Source organism: Mustelus asterias, chromosome 13 (genome assembly GCF_964213995.1).
Source record: "Mustelus asterias chromosome 13, sMusAst1.hap1.1, whole genome shotgun sequence".
Taxonomy (NCBI): domain Eukaryota; kingdom Metazoa; phylum Chordata; class Chondrichthyes; order Carcharhiniformes; family Triakidae; genus Mustelus; species Mustelus asterias.
The window spans coordinates 96796382-96815927 of record NC_135813.1 but is presented as its reverse complement, the minus strand read 5'-3'; the positions used below and the strand labels follow the sequence as shown (position 1 = coordinate 96815927).

The 19546-nt window shown below is 44.1% G+C and overlaps 1 protein-coding gene across 6 annotated transcripts in view; it reads left to right on the top strand.

Moving 5' to 3' along the window:
• Positions 1 to 19546, top strand: part of hectd4 (HECT domain E3 ubiquitin protein ligase 4) — a 270502-nt gene that overhangs the window by 27193 nt on the left and 223763 nt on the right. The window lies entirely within an intron of this gene.

Genomic DNA, 19546 nt, shown 5'->3' with positions numbered 1-19546 from the left:
CATTGTGCTATCATGTCTGACATGCATGCTAATTGGCTGAGTGCAATGCACTTGAACGAAATTCAGTTCATTGCTTTTATTTTGTTTCGGTAATGTATCCCAGTTACCTTGCTGATGTACATGCCTCATGTACATACCAGAGCTCATAGCAAGCTCTTCAACTTGGCAAGACTTAATGCCACAACCAAAATGTATCATGTCCTAGCCAGCGAGTTGCTCTTTGCAGAAGTCATCGTACTGGCATCCCGTACTGAAGTTCACTTGCAACAATTTGTAAATTGGTTATCTCACAACAGCAAGGAATCTGGACTGGCGATCAGCATCAGAATGACTAAATTAATGTCCAGGATGTAGAGACTCCTTCCATCATCATTGACAACTTCGCTGGGACATTCATCGACACCTTTGTATACTTTGGAACAACAATTATCAGTCATCTGTCCCTTGATGCTGACTGAAATCAGCACTTTGATTGCCAAGGCCACAGCTATCGTGTCAAAGTTGAGAAATTAAGTGTGGACCAACAGCAAACTAACAAAATACAAAGCTTCATGTGTACCAGGCCTGTTTTCTCAGCACCATCCTTTATAGTAGTAAGACATGGGTGGACAGCTTGTGCAAGCTGAAAAAATGACTGAGCAACTTCCACCTTTGCCTCAGACGAATTTGGAAGTACACCAGCATGCAGGGATCCCCAATTTGTTTGTTCTCTGAGTCAGTGTTGAGCCTATTGGTTGGGTTGTGTGATGGATGCATCCTCCAAGACATGCTCCATGGCAAGCTAGCCATCAGCTCAAGACTAATAGGTCTCCCACGTCTGCAATACAAGGATGCTGCAAGCAAGACTTCAAGTAGACTGGGATCAGAATCAGTGCATGGGAAGTCCTTTATGTTGATCGGAGTGCCTGGAGACCAGCAGTCAAGAAGAATATCGAAAAAGCCGAGTACCAGGATGACAGAAAGTGCCCTTTGGAGGAATAAATATCAGTCGACCTTGGGCCATTTCAATATATCTGTTCAAGCTGTTGAAGGGACTGCAACTCGTGAATCGGCCTATGCAGCCACAGCAAACATTGAATGCAGAAGTGACATACACTTTGGGCACAGTCCACCATCTCCCGAGGTGGATGGATGCCAAAGAAATATGTATGATGGGGTGGATTTGGAGAATTGGATAACCTGTTTGGAAATTCATTCATATGTCCCTGTGGGGATTGTGACAGTGAAAGTACAGCAGGTTCCATTGCTGTTACATTGGGTCCGCCTAGTAACAAGGGTGGGATCTGTTGCGAGTGCATTGATAAGTTGAGTGTTGCATCATATTTTAATACTTCACAGGAATCTCAATTTCATTCTCAACTGCACAGCATGTAATGCAAAGCTGGAAATCTTACTGCATGTGTGGTCAGCAGTACCATGGTTTATGTGAGCACAACATTAGTTGTCTGAAAGGTTTATTGTCGGGTACCCTTTTGGGCTATGGTCCAGAGGTGTATTGGAAAACTACCAGATGGTCCAAAGATGTGCAGGTTAGGTGGATTGGCCGTGGTGAATGTGCGAGGTTAGGGAGGGTAGGCCCTGGGTAGGTTGCTCTTTCGGTGAGTTGGTGCAGACTAGATGGGCTAAATAGCTATCTCCTGCACTGTACATCAGTTCAAGGGTCAGTTAAATGTAGTCACAGTCAGGAACAGATGAAAAAAAAGGTGGCTAGCTCCATACAGCTTAATTTTCTGTTAACTCTGAGGACCTGGGGTCAAAGTGAAGCCCCTGGCGCTGTTTGGTAGCTCTCTGCAGTTGGGGCTCAAGAAGCCTGTTGAGACCTGAGAAGGCAGAGGATGTTCGCTGGCTTTGTGTTGCCAAGGGGGCAAGGGCTCTGAGGAGCTCACGGAAGCCCACAAGCAACAATTGTTCAGTGCAACTGATGGGGAGCATCGAAGTTCTGAGCAATCCATAGAATCCCTACAGTGCAGAAGGAGGCCAATCTGTCTCAAATCTCTGAAAGAACATCTTACCCAGGTGCAAAATATCGACCTTTAAGTAAGATGTTACTGGTCCCCAATTGGACTGCCCCCATGTTTGGGGGTGGGGTGGGAGGGGGTGAGGTGATGCATGTGAATGGTCGAAACATTTGAGATTTCTTAACCAGTGCTTGAAATAAGCTATGTGGTTCTTTACAGCTCTACAAAAGAAATATGGTGTTGTCATATCCACCCTATCTGTCCCTGGCTCCTTTCATAAATAAATCTGGAATAAAATGTGAGTCAGTTAGGATTATATTCACTGGAGTTCAGAAGAGAGGGATCTCATAGAAACTTATAAAATTCTAACAGGGTTAGACAGGGTAGATTCAGAAAGAATGTTCCCAATGGTGGGAGAGTCCAGAAGTAGGGGTCATAATTTATCAGATTGTTCGAAGAATTCATTTGGTTTACTCGTCCTTCAGAGAAGGAAATTTGCTTTCCTCCCCCAGTCTGGTGGATATGTAGCTTCTGCTCACATAGAAACTAAAAGCAGAAGTAGGCCATTCGGCCCTTCGAGCATGCTCCAATATTCATGTTGATCGTGGCTGATCATCTAATTCAATATCCTGATTTCACCCCCCTGCCCTCTTCCCCTCCTATCCCTTGATTCTTTTAGTCCCCAGAGCTATATCTAATTTCTTCTTGAAATAAGACAACATTTTGCCCTCAACTACATTCTGTGGTAGTGAATTCCACATATTCACCACCCTCTGGGTGAAGAAATTTCTCCTCGCCTCAGTCCTAAAAGGTTTACCCCTTTTCCTCAAATTATGACCCCTACTTCTGGACTCTCCCACCATTGGGAACATTCTTTCTGAATCTACCCTGTCTAACCCTGTTAGAATTTTATAAGTTTCTATGAGATCCCTCTCTTCTGAACTCCAGTGAATATAATCCTAACTGACTGAGGAGGAGAGACTATGACAGACCTGCCACCCCAGGAATCAGCCTGGTAAACCTTCGCTGTACTCCCTCTATAGTAAGGATATCCTTCCTCAGATAAAGACACCAAAACTGCACACACTACTCCAGGTGTGGCCTCACCAACGCCCTACACAATTGCAGCAAGACGTCCCCATCCCGATACTTAAATCTTCTTGTTATGAAGGCCAACATACCATTTGCCACCTTTGCCTGCTCTACTTGCGCATTTGCTTTCAGCAACTGATGCACAAGGATTTTGTGGTCTCATTGAGTATCCATCCCTCTCAATTTACACCCATTCAAGTAATAATCTGTCTTCCTAGTATTTGTACTGAAGTGGATAAGCTCACATTTATCCACATTATACTGCATCTGCCATGCACATGCCCACATACTCAGCCTGTCTCCCCCCACTTCCCCCCCCTCCTCCCCCAGAACCAATCGTGGTGCAATGGATTTGGCTGCTGCTGTTTTCACCTGAAAGGCCATTCCCCTCAACAGTATCCAAAATGGTATTTCTGTCTGTGGAGTCTGAGCCGGCAGTGCGACCGCCTCTCTATACGTGCTATCCATGATATTCTCTGCCTCGCAGATGCTCCACAGTGTCCCCAGCCACCGCTCCAGCTTCGAAACGTGTGCTTCCAGGAGTTGCAGCTGGAGACACTTCCTGCACACATGCTGGCCCCAGGCACCGGAAATGCTCCCAGCATCCCACATGCAGCACGAAGAGCAGACCAAATGGTTCACTCTTCTTGACCTCTAAAGAGCTGACCATAGAGTTATGTCAAACTGCCATGGAAAAGTCAAATAAGAGTGAAACTGAATGACGACCTGGCCTTGACCTAGACACCAGATCTGATAAAAGGGACGCTGTGCCTAGAAACGTTCGCTCTAATTTCTTTTAGCATTTGCAAGTGATTTATTTTAGTGTGCAGCTCTCTGAATGTTTTGTGTAACTGTGCATGTAAAGTTAGTTAGGTTTCAACTTCTGCTCGAATTGCATGGGGATGTTTGTGCTTTTGGGGGACATTATTGCCCTGTTAGTGCTGCAATGTTCTCCTCCCCAATGTCTGGAGATTTGGGAAAGCTTTCCCACAGATTAGTCATATTCGCAGAACCAGCATCTCATTCTTTGGATATGTTCCACCCAATAGGCCAAACTCACTATAGATGGTGGTACAGTGTTATGTAGGCTTGGATGGAGTATTGCTGGGATTCCTCAACATTGACTCTGGACCCTCGGAAGTTTCATGGCAAACAGAGGTGAGGAAACCTCCTGCTGATCACCAACTACCCCCTCTCAATTGTGTTCCTTCATGTTGGCCACCCACTGAGAAGAAGAGTTGAGTGTAACAAGGCCACATAAAATTCCCTCCAGGGACTTCAGTGTCCATTACCAAGAGGAGCATGATCTTGCCAAGTCTTAAAGGAATTATCTGCCAGACTATGGTAAATGGTTAGAGAACCAAGGAGGGGGGAAAAACCTACTTGTCTTCACCAATCTACCTCTCTCAGCTGCATTAGTCCAAGCCAGTATTAGTATGAGTGACCAATATATGCAATCTTTATGGAGATGGGGGGTCCGATCTTCAATTTGAAGGCTCTGCAATGTGTTGTGTGTCACGAACAACATGCTTGATGGGGTAGATACAGAATTGACACAGCAGTTCAACTCTGGACATCCATGAGGCACTGTGACCCATGATAGCAGCAAAATTATATTTTAGCAATCTGTAACTTTGTCCTGGTATTACCCTCACTCTACCATTACCACCTAGCCAAGGGCCAACCTTGGTTCAATGAGGAGTGCAGGAAAGCATGCTAGAAGCAGCAGCAGATCTACCTGAAAGATGAGATGCCAAGCTGATGAGGCCTCAGATTGACTTTAGCAATCCCAAACTAGCAGGTCAGATTCAGGTTAGTTGCTGGATTATTTATTGCTGCAATTGTACGTTTTCTTTCCATGGTTATAGTTCAGTAATCTACAGAGTGGTCTGTTTGGCTGGCACAAAGTACTTTGTGCACAGGCCTTTAAGTTACCAGCAGACAAACATGGATGACCTAATCGACCTTCGTTTTGAAATTTAGCATAAGACCATAAGACATAGGAGTAGTATTAGGCCACTCGGCCCATCAAGTCTGCTCTGCCATTCAATCATGGCTGATCTTTTTCTCATCCCCATTCTCCTGCCTTTCCCCCATAACCCCTGATTACAAAGAACAGTACAGCACAGGAAACAGGCCCTTCGGCCCTCCAAGCCTGTGCCGCTCCTTGGTCCAACTAGACCATTCGTTTGTATCCCTCCATTCCCAGACTGCTCATGTGACTATCCAGGTAAGTCTTAAATGATGCCATCGTGTCTGCCTCCACCACCCTACTTGGCAGCACATTCCAGGCCCCCTTCACTCTGTGTAAAAAAAAAAAAGTCCCTCTGATATCTGAGTTATACCTCGCCCCTCTCACCTTGAGCCCGTGACCCCTCGTGATCGTCACCACCGACCTGGGAAAAGGCTTCCCACTGTTCACCCTATCTATACCCTTCATAATTTTGTACACCTCTATTAGGTCTCCCCTCATTCTCCGTCTTTCCAGGGAGAACAAGCTCAGTTTACCCAATCTCTCCTCGTAGCTAAGACCCTCCATACCAGGCAACATCCTGGTAAACCTTCTTTGCACTCTCTCTAAAGCCTGCACGTCCTTCTGGTAGTGCGGCGACCAGAACTGGACGCAGTACTCCAAATGTGGCTTAACCAGCGTTCTATACAGCTGCAACATCAGACTCCAGCTTTTATGCTCTATACCCCGTCCTATAAAGGCAAGCATATCATATGCCTTCTTCACCACCTTCTCCACCTGTGCTGCCACCTTCAAGGATTTGTGGACTTGCACACCTAGGTCCATCTGTGTTTCTATACTCTTGATGGCTCTGCCATTTATTGTATAACTTCCCCCCCCCTACATTAGTTCTTCCAAAATGCATCACTTCGCATTTATCCGGATTAAATTCCATCTGCCATTTCTCCGCCCAATTTTCCAGCCTATCTATATCCTGCTGTATTGTCCGACAATGTTCATCGCTATCCGCAAATCCAGCCATCTCCGTTGCACCTTCTTCCAAATCATTTATTTATATATCACAAATAGCAGAGGTCCCAGTACAGAGCCCTGCGGAACACCACTGGTCACAGACCTCCAGCCGGAAAAAGACCCTTCGACTGCTACCCTCTGTCTCCTGTGGCCAAGCCAGTTTTCTACCCATCTAGCCACCTCTCCTTGTATCCCATGAGCCTTAACTTTCTTAACCAAGCTGCCATGAGGGACTTTGTCAAATGCCTTACTGAAATCCATATAGACGACATCCACGGCCCTTCCTTCGTCAACCGTTTTTGTCACTTCCTCAAAAAATTCCACCAAATTTGTAAGGCACGACCTCCCTCTTACAAAACCATGCTGTCTGTCACTAATGAGATTGTTCCGTTCTAAATGCGCATACATTCTGTCTCTCAGAATCCTCTCCAACAACTTCCCTACCACGGACGTCGAACTCACTGGCCGATAATTACCCGGGTTATCCCTGCTACCCTTCTTAAATAACGGTACCACATTCGCTATCCTCAGGGACCTCACCTGTGTCCAATGAAGAGACAAAGATTTCCGTCAGAGGCCCAGCAATTACATCTCTTGTCTCCCTGAGCAGTCTAGGATAGATGCCATCAGGTCCTGGGGATTTGTCAGTTTTAATGTTACCTACAAAACCTAACACTTCCTCCCTTGTAATGGAGATTCTCTCTAACGGGTCAACACCTCCCTCTGAGACACTCCCAGTCAACAAGTCCCTCTCCTTTGTGAATACCGATGCAAAGTATTCATTTAGGATCTCCACTATTCCCTTGGGTTCTAAGCATAATTCCCCTCCTTTGTCCCTGAGAGGTCCGACTTTTTCCCTGACAACTCTTTTGTTCCTAACATATGAATAAAATGCCTTAGGATTCTCCTTAATCCTGTCTGCCAAGAACATTTTGTGACCTCTTTTTGCCCTTCTAACTCCCCGTTTGAGTTCTTTCCTACTCTCTCTGTATTTCTCCAGAGCTCCATCTGTTTTCAGTTGCCTGGACCTAACGTACACCTCTCTTTTCTTTTTGATCAGATCCTCAATTTCCCTGGTTATCCACGGCTCTCGAATCCTACCTTTCCTATCCTTCCTTTTTACAGGCACATGCCTGTCCTGCAGCCTTATCAACTGTTCCTTAAAAGACTCCCACATGCCAGACATGGACTTACCCCCGAACAGCCTCGCCCAATCAACGGCCACCAATTGCTGCCTAATCAGGCTATAGTTAGCCTTCCCCCAATCTAGCACCCTACCCTTAGGGCAACACTCGTCCTTGTCCATTACTATCCTAAAGTTAACAGAGTTGTGGTCACTATTTGCCACATGTTCCCCTACCAAAACTTTGACGACCTGACTGGGCTCATTTCCCAGAACTAGATCCAGTATAGTCCCCTCTCTAGTTGGGCTACCTACATACTGTTCCAAAGAACCTTCCAGTACACATTTTACAAATTCCTCCCCGTCCAGACCCCCAGCCCTAAGCACTTTCCACTCTATACCAGGGAAATTGAAGTCTCCCGCTACTTATTAATCAAGAACCCATCTGTCTGTGTCTTAAAGACACTCAACGACCTGGCCACCACAGCCTTCTGCAGCAAAGAGTTCCACAGATTCACCACTCTGGCTAAAGAAATTCCTACTCCTCTCTGTTTTAAAGGATCATCTCTTTAGTCTGAGGTTGTGCTCTCTGGTTCTAGTTTTTCCTAATAGTGGAAACATCCTCTCCACATCCACTCTATCCAGGCCTCGCAGTATCCAGTAAGTTTCAATAAGATCCTCACTCGTCCTTCTGAACTCCAATGAGTACAGACCCCGAATCATCAACCATTGCTCATACAACAAGCTCTTCATTCCAGGGATCATCCTTGTGAACCTCCTCTGGACCCTTTCCAAGGCCAGCACATCCTTCCTTAGATATAGGGCCCAAAACTGCTCGCAATACTCCAAGTGGGGTCTGACCAGAGCCTTTTGCACCCTCAGAAGTACATCCCTGCTCTTGTATTCTAGCCTCCTTGACACGAATGCTAACATTGCATTTGCCTTCCTAACTGCCGACTGAACCTGCACGTTAACCTTAAGAGAATCTTGAACAATCACTCCCAAGTTCCTTTGTGCTTCTGATTTCCTAATCATTTTCCCCATTTAGAAAATAGTCGATGCCTCCATTCCTCCTTCCAGAATGCATAATCTCACACTTTGCCACATTGTATTCCATTTGCCACTTTGCCCGCTCTCCTAGCTTGGTCCAAGTCCTTCTGCAGCCCACCTGCTTCCTCAATACTACCTGTCCCTCTACATATCTTTGTATCATCTGCAAACTTAGCAACAGTGCCTCCTTTCAAATCGTTAATGTATATTGTGAAAAGTTGTGGTCCCAGCACTGAGTCCTGAGGCACACTGCTAGTCACCGTCTGTCATCCTGAAAAAGACCCCTTTATCCACACTCTCTGCCTTCTGCCAGTCAGCCAATCCTCTATCCATGCCAGGATCTTACCCTTAACACCAATGGCTCTTGACTTATTTAACAGTCTTCTGTGTGGCACCTTGTCAAAGGCCTTCTGGAAATCTAAATAAATTAAGTCCACTGGTTCTCCTTTATCTTACTTCCTTGTTACCACCTCAAAGAACTCTCTCAGATTTGTCAGACATGACCTCCCCTTGATGAAGCCACGCTGACTCAGTCCTATTTTATCATGCACTTCCAAGCATTCCGCGATCTCGTCTTTAATGATGGACTCTAAAATCTTGCCAGTGTCCGAAGTCAGACCAACCGGCCTATAATTTCCCTTCTTAAACAGTGGTGTTACATTAGCTACTTTCCAGTCCTCTGGTACCCTCCCTGCCTCCAGTGATTCCTGAAAGATCACCACCAATGCCTCCACAATTTCCTCAGCTATCTCTTTTAGAACCCTGGGGTGTAGTCCATCCAGTCCAGGTTTTATCCACTTTCAGATCTTTCCATTTCCTCAAAACCTTCTCCTTAGTGATGGCCACTACACTCGCCTGTGCCCCCTGATTCTCCTGGAGCTCTGGCATCCCACTGCTGTCTTCCACTGTGAAGACTGATGCAAAGTAAGTATTCAGTTCCTCTGCCATTTCTTTGTTTCCTATCGTTACTTCTCCAGCCTCATTTTCCAATGATGGGAAGAATGAACAGGATATGAGCAGGATAAGCTGCTGGAAGTGGAGAAGAGCTCTGAACAGGAGGCCATATTGTGCCCAAGGAGTAAATCTCATTCCTGAACTTGGAACAATGACAAGTGTTTGAGATGTTTCCACATAACTAAGGTGGTCATCAATGAAATCTGCAAACTGTTTCAACCAGGATCCCAACTGCAACGGCCACATTTTCAGTAGCTGTACGTGTCTACGCGTTTGGTTTCTCCCATGCTGTCTCTGGAGACATTAGCAACATCTTGCAATGTATTGCTGCATTTATGGAAGGTCACTGAGTGGTAACTTCATTTCATTGCCTCTTGCCAGACGGAGTGCACATGAGGGTTTGCAAGGATTGTCGTGTGTCATTGACTCTGCATTACGTTGGATACATCTCATTTCAACTCTGATGTATATCTTAACCAAAAGCAGTTACGCTTAAAGTGCAGGAGATCATTTGGGTCATGATGCATTCATTTTGTGACAGTTGTCTGTATTTGCTGTATTTCATCTACCATGGCAAATCAAAAGGTGGTGACGACTGGACAACAAGGGCTGTCTGCTCATGACTTGGCTTACAATTCTGTTTCAGAACCTATGCAAACTAACAATGAGAGCCATGCAGCCAAATGAAAACAATAAAGAAAACCATTGGTGTCCAGAAGCAATGATTCTAGAACACTCTGGAGCAGCCCGACAGTACCCAGATTAGTGAGTTAGAAGATTTGTCATGGCTACTGCTTGCTGCACAACTTGCCATCATCTGAGAACAGCCCTTGCCAACATGAACAGCCTCATGCGAGGAACCAGAGGAGGTGACAAAGGAGGAAGAAGAATAGAGGCTGGATATTCCCAGGTGGATTATCCAGCCTCTATTCTTCCTCTCTTGTCCTACCTACCTTTTATTATTCTTGCCCAGCACACTAGCACCTCTGTAATTACCTTTGTTTAAGTCCAGAATGCTCATGTGGGACTCCAGTTTCTCACACTCAAACTTTATTTGAAATTCTAGCATGCTCTGATCACTCTTCCTTAGAGGATCCTTAACTATGAGATCATTTATTAGCCCTACCTCATGATATAATGCCAAATCTAGAATAGCCAACTCTCTAGTTGGTTCCACCACTTACTGCTCCAAAGAACAATCTCTAATACATTCAGTAAACTCTCTTGAGGCTATCCTTGCCAATTTTACTTTTACAGTCAATATGCATCTTAAGAACCACCCATGATTATTGCCGTACCTTTCTTATTAGCCTTCGGTTATTCTTGGTTATACTGTGTGTCACTGCGGAACTACTGTTTGGAGACCTTTAGATTACTCCCACCATGGACTTCTTTCCCTTGCTATTTCTTATTTCTACCCAGAGTGATTCTAAGCAACATCTCATTCTTTATCCAAGCTCATTTTTACTTTTCACGTCATAACTCTCTCAGCAAAATAGAAACACAATTTAAAATGAAATCTAAATCCCATTCATGCAGGCATCTTTGCCTAACATGAATCTAACTGGAGTTGTACCCCCTCAAGCAAAAACATAAAATTAAACCCACTTAAATGTGTACCTTCCAACACTCAACAACATAAACATAGTTAACATAAACTTACCTCTGTTTCCTGACACATACCTAGCACAAAGGAAGATGGTTGTGGTTGTTGGAGAGCAATCATCTCATTTCCAGGACGTCACTGTGGGAGTTCCTCAGGTTAGAGTCCGAGGTTCAACCATCTTCAGCTGCTTCATCAGTGATCTTTCATCATAAGTGACGACGTGCCAATCCTCGGTGAACAATGTTGAGCGCCATTCATAACTCGGATACTAAAGTGGTCCATGTTCAAATGCAGCAAGACCTGGACAATATCCAGACCTGAGTTGTAAGTGTCAGGGAACATTGACGTGATAGAAGTGCCAGGTTGCCATTGATCGGAATCTGAATTGGACTAGTACTGGACTCGTGACAGAAATACAGGACCAAGTCTGAGACTAGGAATCCTGTGATGAGTAACCCAACTCCTGATTACCCCAAGCCTATCCACCATCTATAAGGCTCAAGTCAGCAATGGAACTCCATTCATCCTTGCCTGGATGAATGGAGTTCCAACAGAACTCGAGCTTGACAGCATCCAGGGCAAAGCAGCCACTGGCACTACTTCCACAAAATTTCACTCTCTCCACCACTGATGTACAGTGGCAGCAGTTTGTGCCATCTACAAGATGAACTGCAAAATCTCAACCAAGCCTCTTCCTACAGCACCTTGTAAACCCCGCAACCACTTCTCCTTCGAGATGGTAGAGTAGAGAATACATGGGATCACCACTAACTCGAAGTTCCCCTTAAGGTTTCTTATCCTGAATTAGAAATAAATTGCCATTCCTTCACTGTCACTAGATCAAAATCCTGGAATTTGCTCCCTAATGAACACTGAGTGTAGCTAAGGCACATTTAGCAGCAGTTCAAGAAGGAGACTCACACCAAGGGCAATGAGGTACCAGCAATAAATGCTGGCCGAGCCAGCGAAGCCCATGTCCCTTGAATGAATAGGCTGGCACGGTGGTTAGAAATCATAGAAACCCTACAGTGCAGAAGGAGGCCATTCGGCCCATCGAGTCTGCACCGACCACAATCCCACCCAGGCCCTACCCCCACATATTTTACCTGCTAATCCCTCTAACCTCCGCATCTCAGGGGCAATTTTTAACCTGGCTAATCAACCTAACCTGCACATCTTTGGACTGTGGGAGGAAACCGGAGCACCTGGAGGAAACCCACGCAGACACGAGGAGAATGTGCAAACTCCACACAAACAGTGACCCGAGCCGGGAATCGAACCCGGGACCCTGGAGCTGTGAAGCAGCAGTGCTAACCACTGTGCTACCGTGCCGCCCCTCACAGCACCGTGCCGCTGCCTCACAGCACCAGGGACCCAAGTGCGATTCTGGCCTTGGATGATTGTGTGGAGTTTGCACGTTCTTACCATCTATGTGTGGGTTTACTCTGGTATCCTCCTACAATCCAGAGATGTGCAGGTTACGTGGATTGGCCATGCTAAATTGCCCCTTAGTGTCCAAAAATGTGGATTAGTCATGGTAAATGCGTGGACATATGGTCCACGTGGGTGCTTGGGTAAGATGCACTTTCAGAGAGTTAGTGCAGACAATGGGCTGAATGATCTCTGTAGGGATTCTATGGATTTTGTGGAATTTAAAAATAAATTATTTTCTTAAAAGGAGAATCAATCCTCAGCACAACTGCTCTTTTTGGCAATATTGTAAACATTTATTAGTCTAATACTATATGATGAAAGGCTGCATACCTGAAACATTAACTCTTTCTCCTCTGCAGATGCTGCCTGAACTGCCAAGCATTTCCCCCATTTTGTTATTTCTGGCTTTAACTTCTCTCGTTACCCATGCTGGGACCACTTTTCCTGTGGAATTTCAGGATGCATTTCCATTGATTAATTGTGAAATATTTCTCTAAATGTTTACCATTGCCTACCCATTGTTGTACTTTTAATCTAATTATCCAGCACAACTAGCAATCTCTTCCTGCATACCTGCCTAATTGATTCTGATTAAATTTAGGACCATAGATTCAGACTTGACTACATCAATCTCAAACTCTATGAAATTCGCTCTTCAGTGGCAGAGAATCCTTTAGGTTTTAGATTACTAATTATTCCTGACTCATTGCATAATACTAGATCAATAATAGCTTGTTCCCTACTTGGTACTCTGATGTTTTTCTAGAAAACGATCAAAATACATTCCCTGAAATTGTCCCAAATTGCTTTTTCAAATTTGATTTTTCATCTGTTCAGTGGATGTGGGAATTGCTACCATTTGTTACTCGTCCTAATGACTCTTGAGAAGGTGGTAATGAATATCCTCCTTGAAATGCTGCAATCTGTGCTGCAGTTGCACCTGTAATGCTGTTAAATTGGGAGTTCTAGGGTTTTGAGCCAACCATGAAGAAAGAACAATGATATATTCCCAAATCGGAATAGTGTGGGACTTGAAGAGAAAATTGCAGGTGATGTTCTTGTGTACACCCTTGTTCCGTCAGGCAGACTTGTATCATTCCTCCCTATAAGTAGACTGACTGTTGTTCTGTACCAATGTTCTCTGGACTGAGGAAGGAATGGCAATCAGAATTGCTGCTTTCAATTTGTATATTTTCATTTGTGATCCAGTGGATTCGGCCCCAGTGTAAATACTGGCTGCCTTGACTGTAAGGAGGACATTAGACCATTCTAATCTCTGTAGATTTCCTGTTGTAAAAATTCTCTTTATAGCTGCATTGTCATTAAGAATTAATTTGCTCTTTGTCAGTAAGTGCTGTAGGAGGTTACTGACTTGCTTTTAAAGGCATATAATTGAGCGCTTTTCTTTGTAAAGGTCAGTACCTGAGCCCTTGTAGAAGCTGCTAATGTCATCATTCAGTGCCAGTAGGGACATTGATTCAATATGTTGCATTTTCACTGGTCTGCTAGTTATTAGTTCTGCTAGTGAAGGCTTCTCAGTGCCTGCAGGTGATTCTCGTAATGTGATTTAAATTTTGCCTCTTGTTCTGGCATTTTTATATTGGTCGGGTGTTAGGAGATTCTGTGCTCAAGTTAAAGACGTATGAGCAAGTGCCCTTCCCCTCGGATTTCTCTGACATTGTGCTGCTTAGCCCACCAACAAGTCAATTACAACTAACAGGCTGTCCTCTACATTTTCTTTTGAATATGGTTGCTTTGTGAGCTATTTATTATTGTTTTCTTCTTTACAATGATGTGCTCGAGGCTGTAGAAATACTGCACTTGCCATCAATGGTACATTATTTGTTGACGTGCATTTGGACCAACCCTTGAAAGTGCACTGAAAATTGTATGATGACCATGTCTCTGTATTGGTAACTCATATATTTTCCTTCATTTCCACCCCTCCCTTCCCTTTTTGTGCCAGCCGTACTTTAAACCCAAAACGATGATGTAATCTTTGGTTGAGGTCAGGCCTTGGAATTAGTATTGCAACTGATAGGGATTTCACCACACACATTTTATAGTTTATTTTATTAGTGTCACAAGTAGGTTTACATTAACACTGCAATGAAGTTACTGTGAAAATCCCTTAGTTGCCACACTCTGGCACCTGTTCGGGTACAGTGAGAATTTAGCATGGCCAATGCACCTGACCAGCACGTCTTTCGCACTGTGGGAGGAAACCGGAGCACCCGGAGGAAACCCATGCAAACACAGGGAGAACATGCATACTCCGCACAGACAGGAATCAAATCCAGCTCCTTGGCGCTGTGAGGCAGCATATCTCAGTTGTTTTGCTGGTGTGCTAAATAAGCTTCAATATATAGAATTGCTAATGATGGTTTCATGGAGCTGCTTCAATTACTCAGAATGATCTGAAAGCATGCTGGAGTTGGTTTAGAATATAGTGAGTCGTGAAGGAACAGTGTGAGCAGCAGTACAAATAAGGGTTGGGGATGTGGGAATGGGCAGGTTAGTGGTGAGGATAGCATATCTATCTCCTGTGCAAAATTGGGAGGAGAGATGGTTGTCCAGTAAGGTCAAGGTAACACATTTGTTTGTCACGGAATTTGAGCTGCTATGTAATTCATAAAATGGGTATGGTATTTCACAGCAACGGTTGAGATAGATTATAATGAGCCTGGACTGTGGAAGGTTTGAAGCAGATCATACCATTCTCCCTCAGTTTAATCAGCCAATAGTCAGACTCTTAATCACAAGTTTGTAGTTTGAGAGATTTCTTTGACCTCCGAACAGAAAATGTTGGAAACATTCGGGTCTGGCAACGTTTATGGAGAGAAAGACGGTAAATGTTTTGGCAAATGATCTTTCATATATGCCCATTGAATAATCATTCTCCTGAAACATGGCTTCTCTCTGTACAGATGCTGCCAGACCTGATGAGCTTTTCCGGGATTTTCTGTCTTTATTTCAGATCTAAAGTATCTGCAGTATTTTGCTTTTCGGTTGCTCTTTGACTTATTTATTCCTAGTTTGATTCTACATAAAGCTAGTATCAAGTGAACCCAGGAGAAATTACATAGATGGCAAAATATGTTGTGTCCTGGGCTTCTGAGTTCACCTATAATATTTGGAATATTGTGTGCAGTTCTGGTTACCTCACTATAAGAAAGATGTGGAAGCATTGGAGAGAGTACAAAGGAGATTTACCAGGATGCTGCCTGGTTTGGAGGGTAGGTCTTATGAGGAAAGGTTGAGGGAGCTAGGGCTTTTCTCTTCAGAGAGGAGGAGGATGAGAGGCGACTTAATAGAGGTTTATAAGATGATGAGGGGGATAGATAGAGTGGACGTTCAGAGACTATTTCCTCGGGTGGATGTAGCTGTTACTAGGGGGCATAACTATAAGGTTCATGGTGGGAGATATAGGAGGGATGTCTGAGGTAGGTTCTTTATGCAGAGAGTGGTTGGGGTGTGGAATGGACTGCCTGCAGTGATAGTGGAGTCAGACACTTTAGGAACATTTAAGCGGTTATTGGATAGGCACATGGAGCACACCAGGATGATAGGGAGTGGGATAGCTTGATCTTGGTTTCGGACAAAGCTCGGCACAACATCGAGGGCCAAAGGGTCTGTGCTGTACTGTTCTATGTTCTATAATGAACATTCAATTATCTGGGAGAAGTTTTTGTACAAATGTGAATGGACTTTCGGATCACTTGTAGTTAGAATCAAGTCTGCTTCCTTCTCGCTCACTAAAAGTAATTGCCTTGCAATTTTCAGTGGACTTGGGGTTACATTTAGCAAGTTTATGTCAGTGCTCTAAGTTCTCATTGTTTTATGTTGCGTATTGGTGATTGAATATTTGAGTATTGGTAATTGATTAATAGGAAACTTGTGGTCATTGGATATTTTTGAACTGGAGGGAGGTTTGTTGTGGAATTCCCCAAATGTCGGTATTGGATCCCTTGCTTATATTAATGATCTAGATCATTACAAGGGTCTGTTTCAGGCTTGCAGATGACTCAAAACCTGGAAGCATTATAAACTGTGAGGAGAACAAGGACAGAGACAAGGTGGTGGAGTGGGCAGCGAGGTGGCAGATAAAATTCAATGTAAATAAAAATAAGCGTGAGGTGATGCATTTTTGAAGGAAGAGCATGGAGAGAGAATATAAATTAAGCAGTATAATTCTTGAGGTTTGCAGGAGATGAGGAATGTGGGTTTATATGTGCATAGATCGTGAAAGGTAGAGAGAATAGCTAATAAAGCATACAGTATCCAGGGTTTTATTAATGAAGGTATAGAGTACAAGAGCCAAGTAAGTTGTGCTGAACCTGTGTAAGACAGTTAGACCTCAGCTCGAGTACTGTGCACAGTTCTGGATCCATACTATTGGAGGGTTTTGAACACCTAGAGAGAGAGAGTGCAGAAGAGGTCTCCAAGAATTGTTCCAGGGATGGAAAACTTCAGTTTCTGAAGATAGATTGGAGAGGTTGGGACTGTTCTCCTTGGAGGCAAGAAGGCTGAGAGGAGATTTGATAGAGGTGCTCAAAATCATGAGGGGGGTTGGACAGTTGATGGGGAGAAACTGTTCTTGCAAAAGGATCGAGAATGAGAAGGCACAGACTTAAAAGTGATTTGCATAAGAAGTGAGTGCAATGCAAGAAAAACTCTCAACAACTGGTTCAGGACTGGAATGCACTACCTGGAAGTGTGGTGTAGGCAGGTTCAACTGATGTATTCGAAAGGGCATTCGATGATTATTTGAATAGAAACACTGCAAGGATGTGGGGAAAAAGGCAGGAGATTGGCATTAAGTCAAAATGTTCATTTGTGCTAAATGACTTCCTTCTGCGCCCTAACTGTTCTGTGAATCTGGGTTTAAGTTAAATCATGTCAAATAACAAAACCCTGTATCTGCAATATTTTGGGTCATTTTCCAGTAGGTAACCTGTAACTGGGGTACCACAGAAATCAGTGGTGGGCCTCAACTACTTACAAATTGATATCAATGACTTGGCTGAAGGCACTGAACATATTGTAGCCAAATGTGTTGCTGATACCAAGATACAAAGAAAAGCAAGTTGTGAAAAAGACTCTTATCTTCAAAGATGACTTAATTGACAGCAAAAATTTAATAAGAGTACAATGTTGAAAATGTGAAGTAATCCACTTGTGTAGAAAGAAAAACGTTTAAGTGGAGAGAGACTACGAGGTGCTATAGTACAGAGGGATCTGGGTTCCTCATACAAAAGTCACAATGTTAGCATGCAGGCACAGTGAGTAAGTAGAATGTCGGCATTAATTGCAAAGGGCATGAGATAAAAAGTTAGGGAAGTCTTGATAGGGCATTGTTGCCCTTGACAGGGCATTGTTGAGAGCACATTTCAAGAACTGTGATAAGTTTTGATCCCTTTGTTTAAAGGAGGATATACTTGCAATCAAAACAGACCAGAGAAGATTCACTTGGTTGACTCTTGAAATCAAGGGATTATCTTATGTGGGAAGGCTGAACAGGTTGGGTTTATGCTTCTTGGAGTTTAGAACAGCGGTCTCCAAACTTCCAGCCGGATATGGCCCACCGCAGGTCGGATGTGGCCCGCGGGCCGTAGTTTGGAGACCCCTGGTTTAGAAGAACGAGAAGTAATTTTATTGAAACATACAAAATTCTGAGGATAGATGCTTGGAGGATTATAGGGAAAATCTCGAACTGGGACACCGTTTCAAATGAAGAGATCTTCCATCGAACACAGATGAAGAAAGTTTTCTCCTGAGGGTTGTGAATCTTTGGAAGTCTGTGCTGCAAATAGCCATGGAAGTGATCATTGAATAGATACTGCGATACAGATTTTATAGAATCATGGAATCCTACAGTGCAAGAGGAGACCATTCGGGTCTGTGCTGGCCACAATCCCACCCAGGTCCTATCCCCATAACCCCATTTACCCTAGCTAGTCCCCCTGACACTAAGGGGCAATTTAGCATGGCCAATCCACCTAGCCTGCACAAGTTTGCACCCGGAGGAAACCCACGCAGACACGGGGAGAATGTGCAGACTCCACACAGACGGTGACCCAAGCCAGGAATCGAACCCGGGTACCTGGCGCTGTTTCTTTGTACCACAATTTCGTACGATTTCTTTGTACCACAAGGGAGTTGAAGGTTATGGAGAACAGGCAGGAAACTGGAGTTGAGGCCAAGATCAGATCAGCCATGATCTGACTGAATGGTAGAGCAGGCTTGCGTAGCTGTATGGTCTACCTCTCCTGTTTAAGATGGTATCACCCAGAGTGCAGATTAACTTAAATATTTCTCAAACTTTCATACTACTCTCCCTTAACAAAAATGTTTCTTGGTTGAACCTAGTTACATAATGGATAAGTACACTTCAAATCTTGATGAGCATACATAATCTACTTTGGCCCAGTAACACATTTTCTATCCCTTCTGGGACTGAATTGCCAGTTGGTAAATTGAGAGATTTCATGAGTGTTCTCATGAATGGTCCTATTGTAATTTATTATTGGCACGCTCAACTTTTCCATAAGTTATCGACTTTGGGAAGAGTCAGTCCAGCTTGCTTCCACCTTTGTTTCAATACCACTGAATTCCATTTGAATGAAATATTACTGGTCCACTGGTATATGACTAATGTCTGCGAGCTGTGTTTTGATGTTTGTAAAGTTACTACTACTGAAGATTTTCTTTTTAACAAGTCACCTCTAGATGGGATGTATCCTAGCTTAATGAGGCTAGCAGAAGCTCTCACCACAGTATTTCAACCGTCCTTGGATATGGGAATAGCGGCAGAGGACTGAAAGACTACAATTGTTTATAATCCTGTTCAAAGAAGGAATAGCGAGAAACCTGTAATTGGCCAATCAACCTAGCAATTGTGGGGAAGCTAATAGAGGTTATTATGGAGGATAAAATTAATTCTTGCCTTGAGAAGCATGGTTAATGAAGGGCAGGCAATTACGCTGCAGGAAAGGATGTCCCGAGGCATGGTACATTGGGGAGACCATGCAGGCGCTACGACAACGGATGAATGAACACTGCTCAACAATCACTAGGCAGGAGTATTCTCTTCCTGTTGGGGAACAAATTGAGTCTGTCTTTATATGCCCTGTTTGTGAACAGAATTCCCACTCGCCTGAAGAAGGGGCTTGGAGCCCCGAAAGCTTGTGTGGCTTTTGCTACCAAATAAACCTGTTGGACTTTAACCTGGTGTTGTTAAACTTGTTACGGTGGGAACACTTCAGCAGTCACGGGCATTCGGCCTCTGATCTTCGGGTAAGTGTTCTCCAAGGCAGCCTTCACGACACACAACAACGCAGAGTTGC